At 45.5% G+C, this 11093-nt stretch overlaps 1 pseudogene; it reads left to right on the forward strand.

Moving 5' to 3' along the window:
- The first annotated feature begins 606 nt into the window (after window positions 1-606).
- LOC144104922 (uncharacterized) lies at window positions 607-8252 on the forward strand (annotated as a pseudogene).
- The last annotated feature ends 2841 nt before the right edge of the window (window positions 8253-11093 follow it).

The following is an 11093-nucleotide window of genomic DNA, read 5'->3' on the forward strand; positions in this document are numbered from 1 at the left end:
GTATCGCCTACGTAGATCTCAGTGTGACATAACCCTTGCTCCTTCAATTATAATGTTCATCATGCTGGGCTTCTCGCCACACAAAGTCACCAATTGTCATTCAAACCCTTTCTTTCGATCTTCCTCGCTGCGAGGTAACAGTGGTCGTAAGGTACTTCACCAAAACGGGTATGCACAATTCTAACGCCTCTGGCCAGTAGTATTAACTGTCCACCGTTTTTCTCGACCGACATCATAGACAAAAAGTATGGTGGGGCAGCCAAAAGGACATCATAGACAGTACTTACTACGATGTCACTGTGAAATTGTTACAAAAAATATTCTCTTTTGGATTTGCAAAGTGTGAGCCTCGACAGATATGTCCGATGTGTTCAGCTCTGCTAGCGGGAATCCTTGCGAGGCATGTGCGTGTCTGGAATATCACCATCACTGCGTGCCCGGTCGCTACCCTCGCAGTGTTCTCCTGCTTCTTTGCTACAACCAACACCTACCTGGCCCTCGTGTATTGAGTCGTCCACGGTACTCCTCTGTTCCTCCAGCAGTGTTTCAAACAGCACAATCAAAAACCACCCTTATAATATAATACTGCTTGTTTTTCCAGAGAATAATATAAGAAGAAATCTAACGTTATATATCAAGCTGAAGCAGAGCCTTGCATCTGCTTGAGCATCTTGAGCATATGAAAGGGGAAAAGGTTATAGTATGCTTGATACTTTAAAACCCTGAAAAAAAAATTTCGGGCACTCTACCGGCGCCCAGCTTTTACCTGCTTTATTTTTCTTTGAAATTCATTTTCCTACGATGCGAAATAGACACTTTTAGAGAAGGCGAGAGCAAAGAGAAAAAAAAAACCAATAACACTGCACCTTAGAACTTTAGTGAACTGAGAAAAAATGGGCTTAGGAAATAAGAATAAAGTAAGCTGTCAACATTCCACTTCTGCACTTAAACTTGCCACAAGTAAGACAATGTTTTCTTCACTGTTTCGCGTTGTTATTAATTACGATAATATGCCAGCATCGTGTACATGCAAGTAGAATATCAAAGAGAACATCTGCCCAGAAGGACGAATTATGTGTTTTCTTGCACACTGAAGTTGAATCTGTCAGAGTAAAAGCTATTGGGAACAAATAATAAAAACCGCGCTTTTCTCTTGTACTTACGAAGTTATCGCCTGCCATCAAAATATAATGCGTTCCCTTTGATATTGGAGCTGCCTATATTTAAACTATCCGCATTGTCATCCACGGCGCCTCAATCGCTCGTCGTAAAATCTCTACTCAACTCTAACACGACTTCGAACACAGCGTTTTTATGAAAGCGAATGAAAATGATACAAAATTCTGAAGTTCCGCAGATATCTAGGCAAACTTTCTCTGGTCATCTAAGCTGTTCCGAGCGGGATCCTGTCGTCGTTAAGCCAAGGGAAAATAGTAACATCATTTGTGTCGTCTGTCCTTCCGCTGTTTTCATCCCCAGGGCTCAGCGTCGGCCACTTGACTTTGTCAAGCACTGTCTTCAACCAGCACTTCGCCAAGTACCGCGCCGCGGCCTTAGGACTCAACATGGCTGGTTTCTTCATCGGTGGCCTAATATTCCCACCCATTGTTCAGCACTTTTTCCACACATATGGCTTCCGGGGAGCAATTCTTCTCGCCGTAGGTGTTGTGCTCAGCGCAACTACCGGGACTCTGCTGCAGTGTATTCCGGCTCCACAGCAGCCTCCCTCTACTGCGAACAAGGACGCGATGGTTAAGCATGAGGAGACACAACAGAAGATTTCGGATACCTACAATGTGTCAGCCTGTCCAAGCGAAGAGACTTTCCCGGAGACTCAAATCTCAGTTGTCGATGAAAAGAACGACAACGAAATAAGTAGCCCTCAAGCCGGCGGTGTGCTTAGCCAAAACAGCTTTAAAAGATACTGTAGATGCTTGGGCAAGTTGGTGTGACATGGTTTTTTCAGCAGCGCAGGGGACAAAGGACGTGACAAGTGCACAGACACGGCGCTGAACTTACAACTGGTTTATTGAGGTGATTTTCACTACTTAAATACAGTGGCAACCAATCTCAAATGAAAAAGACAGATACACAAAACAGATTGACGAAAATGACAATTCCTGAGCACAGGTCTACAGTGGCACAAGAGCAGCTGCGCACGTTTTTCTATTCTCATCAAGGATACGTAGTTCTTTATCAGACAGAGCTATTGAGGCAACGCTTACGCATTCATCTTTGAATTTATGGATTTCATGAGCTTCAATGATATAACGAGTGATTTTTGTTCTATTATCTGACAGCACTCGACACTGAGTGAAAACAGGATAACACGGCGGTTTTTTGTCCTTTTTTCTTTCCTCTGTGCAGTCTCTGCAATGAATGCCAAGATGACGGGAAGTGGTGCCGCTCACGTTGTTGTTGTGTTCCCGCAGCCGGTCGTTGAGGCAACGACCAGTTTGCCCCGTGTAGTGCTTGCCACATGTAAGCGGAAACCTGTACACAATATTGCTGCTACATGGTACAAAACCTTTTTGGTGTTTCTTATCGCAGCCAACCAGGCTTTCATTGCTGCTGTTTACAATTTGGCAGAGTTTGGAGAGCTTATCGGGCGCGGAAAAAACAACGTTTACATCGGCACGCGCTCCCACCCTTTTCAGATTATGTGAAATGCGGTGTAGATAAGGAATAACCACATACTTTCTTTTTTCTTCCTTGGGCCTTTCAGTGGAATCTCTGCGGCCTGAATGAATGATTTCTCTTAGCAGGCTCTCTGATATTGCAATCAGAAGGTCGGAAGGGTATCCTGCTGCCTGTAAGCGTACCACCTGATTTTGATAGCTGTCTTGCATCGCATAATGGCATGATTTTTCTAGGGCATTTCTTAAACACAACTTTGCGATGCCCCGCTTTACAAGCTTAGAATGGGCAGAAGCGAAAGGCGTGAGGGGCTTCTGGCATCGTGGCTCGTAATGCCAGCACACATGGCTGTGTTGAAAACGAAGGATTTGATCCACATGGAAGCAACGAAAGAAGCAGTTCTGTGAAATATGTGCGCGCTGTTGCATGCAGAGAACATTTTCTGAGTGTGGATGAAAGTGCCAGCGCTGTGCAAGTCATCCTCAAAACGAGGAAGCGAGCGATGTCGATCTCAGAGGCGACAGTTTCAATCCGATGTATCCTTTTATCAGCATGCCTTGCCTGGAAGGAGAGGGCGGTAAGTAATTGCTAACTTTTTCATCTTCATGGGCACAAAACTGCGGAAATGGGTGCAAAGGAACGGATCTACATCGAATTTTCATCAACTGCCGATTAACTCTGTGCTTTGAAAGCTGCACGAAAGACATCGATGGATGTTAAGCCAAAGCTTTAGGAAGTTAAGGAACTGTTCAGTTTCCTCGAGGATCCAGGTATTATGCCATAGTTCTGACCAAAGTGGTAATTGTCACCAACTCTGCTATAGTTACCACCGTCATTATCGACTTTACCCTCGTCCACGGCATCGAGAGGTGGAGAGCTTTCACTCTGATCACAGCGTACACAGCTATGAACTTGACGGCCAGGCTTAGTGCAGGCTGGATAGCGGACAGGAAATTCCTATCGAGAAGCCCATGGATGGCATCGTGCCTGGCACTCCGTACTGCCGCTGACTTCTGCTTCGCATACAGCGTCTCCTATACCACGCTGCTTGGTGAGTCTGCCGTTGCGGTCTGCTGCAATGGATCGACGCTGCCCCTAGTCGCGGTTCTGTACATGGAGGTGGTGGACATTGGCCGCTTCAGTGTGGCCTACGGGCTGAGTTCATTCACAGCCGGAATTACTGGACTATTGAGGCCAACACTTACACACAAGTGCGGATAACGCAAATATAATGAATGCATTTACACTGCCAAACGTTGCGCTGTATTTTTCATTTTTATCTCCTTTTTGTATTTAGTTCCAATAGGAGAACCTAAAGTGGTCGACTTTGGTGTACTGCATGCTGGTACAGTTTACATAACTTTCCATGTTTTCGTTAATGTATGTTATCATTGCTTTATATTTTCCGCATCAGTTTGAGAGTAAATACTTCTTAGAATTCACCTGATAACCGTCATAAGGCAACAAAAGAAATCTGCTCAGCTTTGTCTGAAATTTTTGCAGTTAAAAAAAAATGTGTCCTGGTCCAACGATCGAGTCAGGAGTCGAACCCTGCACCAGGAGCGACAGCCAAGCTGTATAGCTTCCTTTTGTGGCCGTATGGCTGCGCTCATGTGGACGTTAATGAGTAATTACTCGCCAATTAAAATCTATACCGAATAACGGGATACTCCTAAATGCATTGAGCAACGTTTTGAGCTTGCACCATACGTTTTAAAATCCTAGCGCGTAGGAGTAGGGCCAGGTATTCAATCACGAAGCAATATTCCAACAATGGCAAGTGATAAATCCTAAGCCGGAGGTTTAGGCGAGTGTCTGCCATAGATAGCGGTAAAAGTGTTCTTTCATTATAAAACGAGTCACAATCTGCGACTTGCTAGCAGATAGGTGCAGCACACGATTTGCAACTTTTTCCCGTAAGTTCAGAGACTGAGTACATTAAAAAAATGCGTTTAACATTGAAATCATTTGTGCAGCGCCCCTTCAAAATCGTCTCCCTTATAGTCTATACACAGCTTCCAACGCTTCTTGAGGTCTTGGAAGTAGTTGGAAAACGCTTCTTTCGCCAGTGCTGCCACCTCCTTTGTCGTGGCTTCTTGAATGGCCTCCACGCTCTCCATCCAGCGACCAATTAGGGATCTCTTCACACGAGAAAATAGGAAAAAATCGCATGGGGAAAGGTCAGGCGAGTATGGCGGATGGGGAAGTACAGTGGTGCTGTCTGTGCTTGATGAGAAATTTTGTCAAGCTGAGAGCAGTGTGCGGCCTTGCGTTATCGTAGAGAAGGCTCCATTGTCCAGATGCCCAAAAGTCAGGGCGATGGCGTCGCAGCTCATCACGGATGTGTTGCAGCACGCAGATATAAAACTAATTATCAACCGTCTGCTCTTGTGGGACAAACTCGTGGTGTATGACACCTCTGCCATCGAAAAAAAAACTCTCAGCATCGTCTTTGTTTTGGTCTTATGTCGCCGCACCTTTCTCGACGCCGGAGAGCTTGTGGACCGCCAATCGGCGCTCTGCCTCTTTGTTTGAGAATCGTATTGAAAACACTACGTTTCGTCTTCAGCAATGATGTTTTCGATGAATACAGCATCTTTCTCAACCTCGGAGAGCAAATCAGCGCTCACTGATTCCCGCGTGTCCTCCTAGTCCTGTGTGAGGGAGTGCGGCACAAGTCTGGCATTCAGCCTTCGTTTTCCGAAGTTCTCACGCAAAATGTGGTGGCATGTTGTCTTAGTAATGTCAAAAGCATCTGATAGCATGTGGACTGTAATGATTCAGTCTTGCTTTACGATTTCCCTCATCCGAGCCACGTTGTTTTGATTCTGTGAGGTTGAAGGGTGCCCCTGCCTTGTGTCGTCTTCCACCGACATTCTCCCCGAAACGAACCTCTTGTGCCACTAAAAAACTTGCGCCTGACAATGTCTCGTTGCCGTAAGCGTCACGAAGGAGTTTATACGTCTGTGTAGCTGTCTATCCAAGCTTCACACAGAATTTTTTCTTTACACGCTGTTCGAGGGGTACCGCCATCTCTCCACATTCACTCACAGTATTATGCGCAGACGACTAGTGACAACGTATTTTTCTACACGCAGTACCATCTAGCGGCTGCCAGAGCAATTGACGTAAATGGCTCCGGTTAGCCCGAAAAGATAGCGCTACAAATATGCACCAATGTTTGTGTTGGGGAATCATTTCTAGAGAAGCAAATAAATCAGTCTCGAAGCTTTAGACACAAAGATTTGGTTGTCCTGCGTCCTCCGTTCCAGTTGTCGTTTTGTTAGTGTGTAGCGCGTTATTCAAACCAAATGTACAACCATGTAGCCCACACTGCTGCCTTGCTTACACAAAGGTCGTTTGTGCAGTGAAACAGCATTTACGGGTCATTTTATCCGTCAGCGGTTTTTATGGAAGTCGGAATTCTTAACTTCTGATAATGTCACTGGTCCGTTAGCTGCCGTCCTTTCCGGTACAGCCTCATTAGTAAATTTCTGCATGCTTACAGTTTCAGAACAATCATAATGACGAATCTTCCCTATCGAAATGCTGCGCTTAAGGATGTTCACGAAAAAAATTCACAACTTAAATGCATGCTACAGATTGTGGAGTGCAAAGCCGTATTAGTAGCAAATAATTGATAAATGCCAGTCTATGAAAGTACTCTAACTCCTTTTATAGGTATCCATGCTCACAAACACAATAAAAAAATCTCGGGAGAGTTCTTAACAAATACATTCTTAAAGAAACCAATGCGATAGCGCTTGGAAGTTGGCCCAGGCGAAATTCCGAAGGTCCCCAAAAACGTTGGAAGCAGGCCCACTCCAGAATGGATTAAGGTCGATTAATGGTGGATTAAGTTGAATTAGTGAGTATTAGTGGCTCACTTGGTTACATTATTGAGAATTAACGGATGGTCTAGAGTCAATTAGTGGCAAAGATTAGTATACTCGCACATGATAATCCACTAAAATGTAGTCGAACAACCTCAGGTTTTTAAATTTGGCTGTTCTAATGACGTCACGACTCTCTTGGCCTATCGCAAAATTTCATACCGGACAAAAGGGAATTTTTTTGGATTGACGACAACCTAGATGCTACCGCCCTAAAAAAGCACCTCGATATGATTTGACAAGAAAAGGGCGACTGTCAGCTCACGGTTTTGCGTTTACAACATTTTCAGTTGCGCCTACTAATCTCATCCTTTCATCCATTGCTTGTCTTTTGGTCTTACTGTCGCTGTTCTCACACCCACCTGCAGGTTTATTCAGAGACAAGCTGGGAGGGTACTCGGGCTTTTTTTTCTTAACAGGAACCTGCACCGCGCTCTCAACAGTACGCTGGATCTGTGATTCCCGGCAAGAAAAGTGTTCGCGAAAACCAGAAATACAATAAACATGAATACCCTGCTTTTGATATGAGTTGCACTGTTGCCTCCGCTGCCGTGCCCAATCGCACTAAACTCACCGAAACAGTTCCTGTAGATGCAGCTGTGCTTTGTTGAAATCGTGTGCACGCACGCATGATGGAGATTCGCCAAGGCTTGGTCGTCATCAACATCAGCCTGACTACACCCAGCGGAGGACAAAGTTATCTTCCATATCTCTCCAATCAGCAGTGTCCTGTGTCCAGCTGCAGCCACCATTTCACCGCAAGCTTCGTAATCCCATCCGCCCACCTAACTTACTGGCGCCCCCTGCTACTCTTGCCTTCTCTTGGAATCAACTCCGTTACGCTTAAGGACAATCAGTTATCTCACCTTCGCATTACATGCCCTGCCCCAGCTCATTTCTTCCTGTTGATTTCGACAAGGATGTCATTAATCCGGTGTCGGATCCCTGACCAACTCTGCCCTCTTCCTGTCAATTAACGTTACACCTGTCATTTTTTTTTTGCATAGCTCGATGTGCTCTCCTTGGCTTAATGTTAACCCTTTTCGTTAGCCTCCACGTTACTGCCCCAAAGGAAAGTACCAATAAGGTGCAGCTTTATTGGTGTCAAGCCTTAGTGCCGAGCGCCAAAGTCATAGACGGAACACCTTTTCACATACAGGAGAAACACCCGCAAGAGAAATGAAAAAGAGGAATTTTGCAAGAAAATGAAGTGAAATTGTAACGAATGCGGGACGATTCGTGGCATAACTTTAGAGATATAGTGAAAATAATTTTCACAAGATTGAGTGCAATTAACGAAGGAATCTGCCGGTGGCAATGATAATGAGGCTGCACATCGGAGCTTTCGCCTTCCACTTCCTTTTTGCGCAGTCCATACCCCAACCTTAACATGCACGGCGGATGCAGCAATGCATGAGCTTGAGAAGGTTAAGCCTTCATAGCATCTGGCTTTCAGGAAACACGCAAAAAACTAAACTACACGCAGTTCAGCACTATAGCTGAAAATATCTGCATAAGTATAGGTACTACCGAGCGCGATTTTACAGCAATAACGGGGTGAGCGAGCTCCTGAGATAGCAACTCATCGCTCGAGTAACTCTGGCGCAGCTTCTCTCGCCATCGCTCTTTATGTGTCCGCTAGGGGCTCATCTTGCCAGCACGAAGATGACGAGCTCGAGCGCCCTCTGTCCACGGAATTCAGAGTCTTTTCAGGCAACAACAACAACAACAACATTCGGAGCTTATGGCTTTGCTTTAGGGCGAGAATGGCACAGGAGGTGCTAAATATGGTCTCTTTTTCTCTTTTATGCATAGTGCGCTTTTTTACGCTTCAAGGTGTTTCTTGCGAAGCCCGTGATATTTTTCAGCGTCGGCGCTTCTTTTTCCGTGTACTGCCCTGGGTGTCACGAAGACTATCTGCCTCCAGTTTGCATCGTGCAGTGTTATATTTATTACACCATGCTGCGAGCGGCAACTATATCTCTTCTTATCTAAGTAACCCATAAAGATTTGTGGTTGTTTGTGGGATTTCATGTCCGGAGGATTCAGGTGGCCTATTAGAGACTCGAAGGGTCTGTATTAATTTCGACCACGTGGGGATCTTTAATGGACTGACATCGCACAGCGCACGGCGTTTTTGCATTTCACCTTTTATCGAAAAGCGGTCTCCACGTTCGAGAGTCGATCCCGCGGCCTTCGGTTCAGCAGCCAAATGCCTAAAGGAAAACAGTCACTTGTGATGCGCAACGTCCCGAAGCACACGGGCTACGAGGGGCGCAGCAGTGGGGGCCTCTGGGCAAATTTCAACCACCCCGGGTTCTTTATTGCGCGCTGACATCGCACAACACGCACGGACGTTTTTGTATTTTGCTTCGATCGAAATACGGCCGCCGCGGCTGGGATCGAAAGAACCGACCTTGTGATTAAACGTCGAACGCCAAAGCCACTGAGCCACCGCGGCGGGCTCAAACCGCAAGAGTCGCATGCAGAGCTATCGAGGTAGGGCTACGAAGCATGTATATGATACCATTTATTATTCAAGACTTAATAGCTACCCAAAATCCTTCTACATATTTCAATTTCACTGACACACATGAACACGTATGCGAGCATACGCAATATCGCGTGCAGATATGTTCCGTGTATAATTTCAACATACATAGCAGAGATATATGTAAATCGTATGAAGAGGTCTTGGTACATTTTGAGCGATTGAGGTGATTTCTAAAATCTACAAGAGATCTGCTTTCATTATTAAATACTGCATGCCAACAGAACACTGCGAATCTCGTTTTTCTAATCGCCAATACTATACTGCGAACTCTATGTTACTAAACTGCTCATCGCCGATGTGTTGTCACGAGCTCTCCAGTTACGTTAGAAAACATTTACGAGAAGAGCTTCACATAAAAATATTTCGTGACTTCGTTAGCATTGTCCACGGGGTGGCGTTTCTTAACTTTCGTAACCCTATTGGATTTCATTTGTTACGTAGCTGGCCGTCTTGCCACCCCCCCCCCCCGCCACCAAAAAAAAAAGCAATAGCATGTCGCTATTCGCAAAAAATCATGACTGGCGTTTAAGGCAACTTTAAGCCCCACTCTCCGCGTGCAGAAATTTCCCTGCGAAAGGTTCAGGTTGTCAAAGCATGGTAAAAATTCAGCGCTCGAGCTCCATTTTGAAATCTGTGTGCATATATGAATAATAACAACTGATGATAAATGAAGCTCTAACCGGATGAGCCGATATTCGCGCCGACACGGTGCGCGATGGATTCGCGCGATAAGTTGATGTCCCGCTGAGCCACTGTCACTCAGGTTCTGAGTTTGCAGAAAATTTTACCCCTTGCCCCGCAGTGGCTCAGGAGGCTAGCGAATAGCAGAATGCATTGCGGATGCGTGTTTCCGGATCCATTTTTCGAGCGAAGTTTTCTTTTCTAGCGCAGTCTCTGCGATGGAACTGCCCACGCTCGCTTCGTCTTTGCCCATGCGTTGAAATAGTTCAGTGAAAGCCTGTTGGGAGTTGTGGAAGATAAAAGTGGGCTGCAGGGTACGTCTGCCACTCAATACAAGTCCCATTGCGTCACAAATGTAGTTAAGAGCCACTATGCCGTGTTTCTCGGGTACCTATAGTTTGTTAAAAAAGCAGCGTTGCAAAAAAAATTTTTCTGATCATCTCTTTGAATTCTGCTTCACGCTATTTACTCCCAAAAATGAATAACAGTGCATCTTTACTCCTCCGCGAGGTGAGTGAACAGTCAAGCGGCAGCAATCGAGCAACACTGCTGAAAAGCGTCCCTCAACCGCCCTGTCTGGCCACTTCGTGCGCTTGTGCCATGCAGCTGCAGCGATAGGCGACAGTCGTCGGCATCGTACGTCGCGTAGTGGAGAATATCGTTTCATGCATGAGTTTACCGCTTGAGGGCAAGAATAGCCATTCAACCAAGGCTAGTTTTTTCAGAGCTGTCTTTCAAAACGCGTTCTTCAAACAAAGCTAATAGCTCTGCTATTATCCAGCGGCTGGAGACCAAACTTATGGAGGTGAAAGTCAAAATTTTATTCTTTCATCTCCACTAGTGTTGTCTCCAGCCGCTGGATAGTAATAGAGCTTTCTGCTTCGTTTCAGGAACACGTGGTGCACAGACTTTTGTCCCCGGCTGCACATGCACGCACTGTCAAACTGACTTCAATTCGTTTTGAGCCATGTGAACCGGTGGGAAAATTCCTGCAATCTATAAGAAGGACGTTCCACTGAATGACTGCTAGATGGGGTTTCACGAAGTCGGTAGCGTAACCTGTAGCTTTAAAGTGAATTAAAAAAAAATGAATGCTGAGATAACTGGTATCGCCGATGATTCATGAGCACGAATGACTGTTTCAAACCGTGCCCTCTAAACATAGAGCAGTTAAGACCACTGTGAAAGAACGATTTTATATGCGTTTTAGCCTATCCAGACATGCATAGGCTTACTGAAATAATTCTAACTATTGGCGCATTAACACGCACAAATTCACGGCCATATCAGGCTTAAAAAAATGATTGGTCATCAGGAAACGAAAGGCG

The sequence above is a fragment of the Amblyomma americanum genome, chromosome 9, assembly GCF_052857255.1.
Source record: "Amblyomma americanum isolate KBUSLIRL-KWMA chromosome 9, ASM5285725v1, whole genome shotgun sequence".
Classification (NCBI taxonomy): domain Eukaryota; kingdom Metazoa; phylum Arthropoda; class Arachnida; order Ixodida; family Ixodidae; genus Amblyomma; species Amblyomma americanum.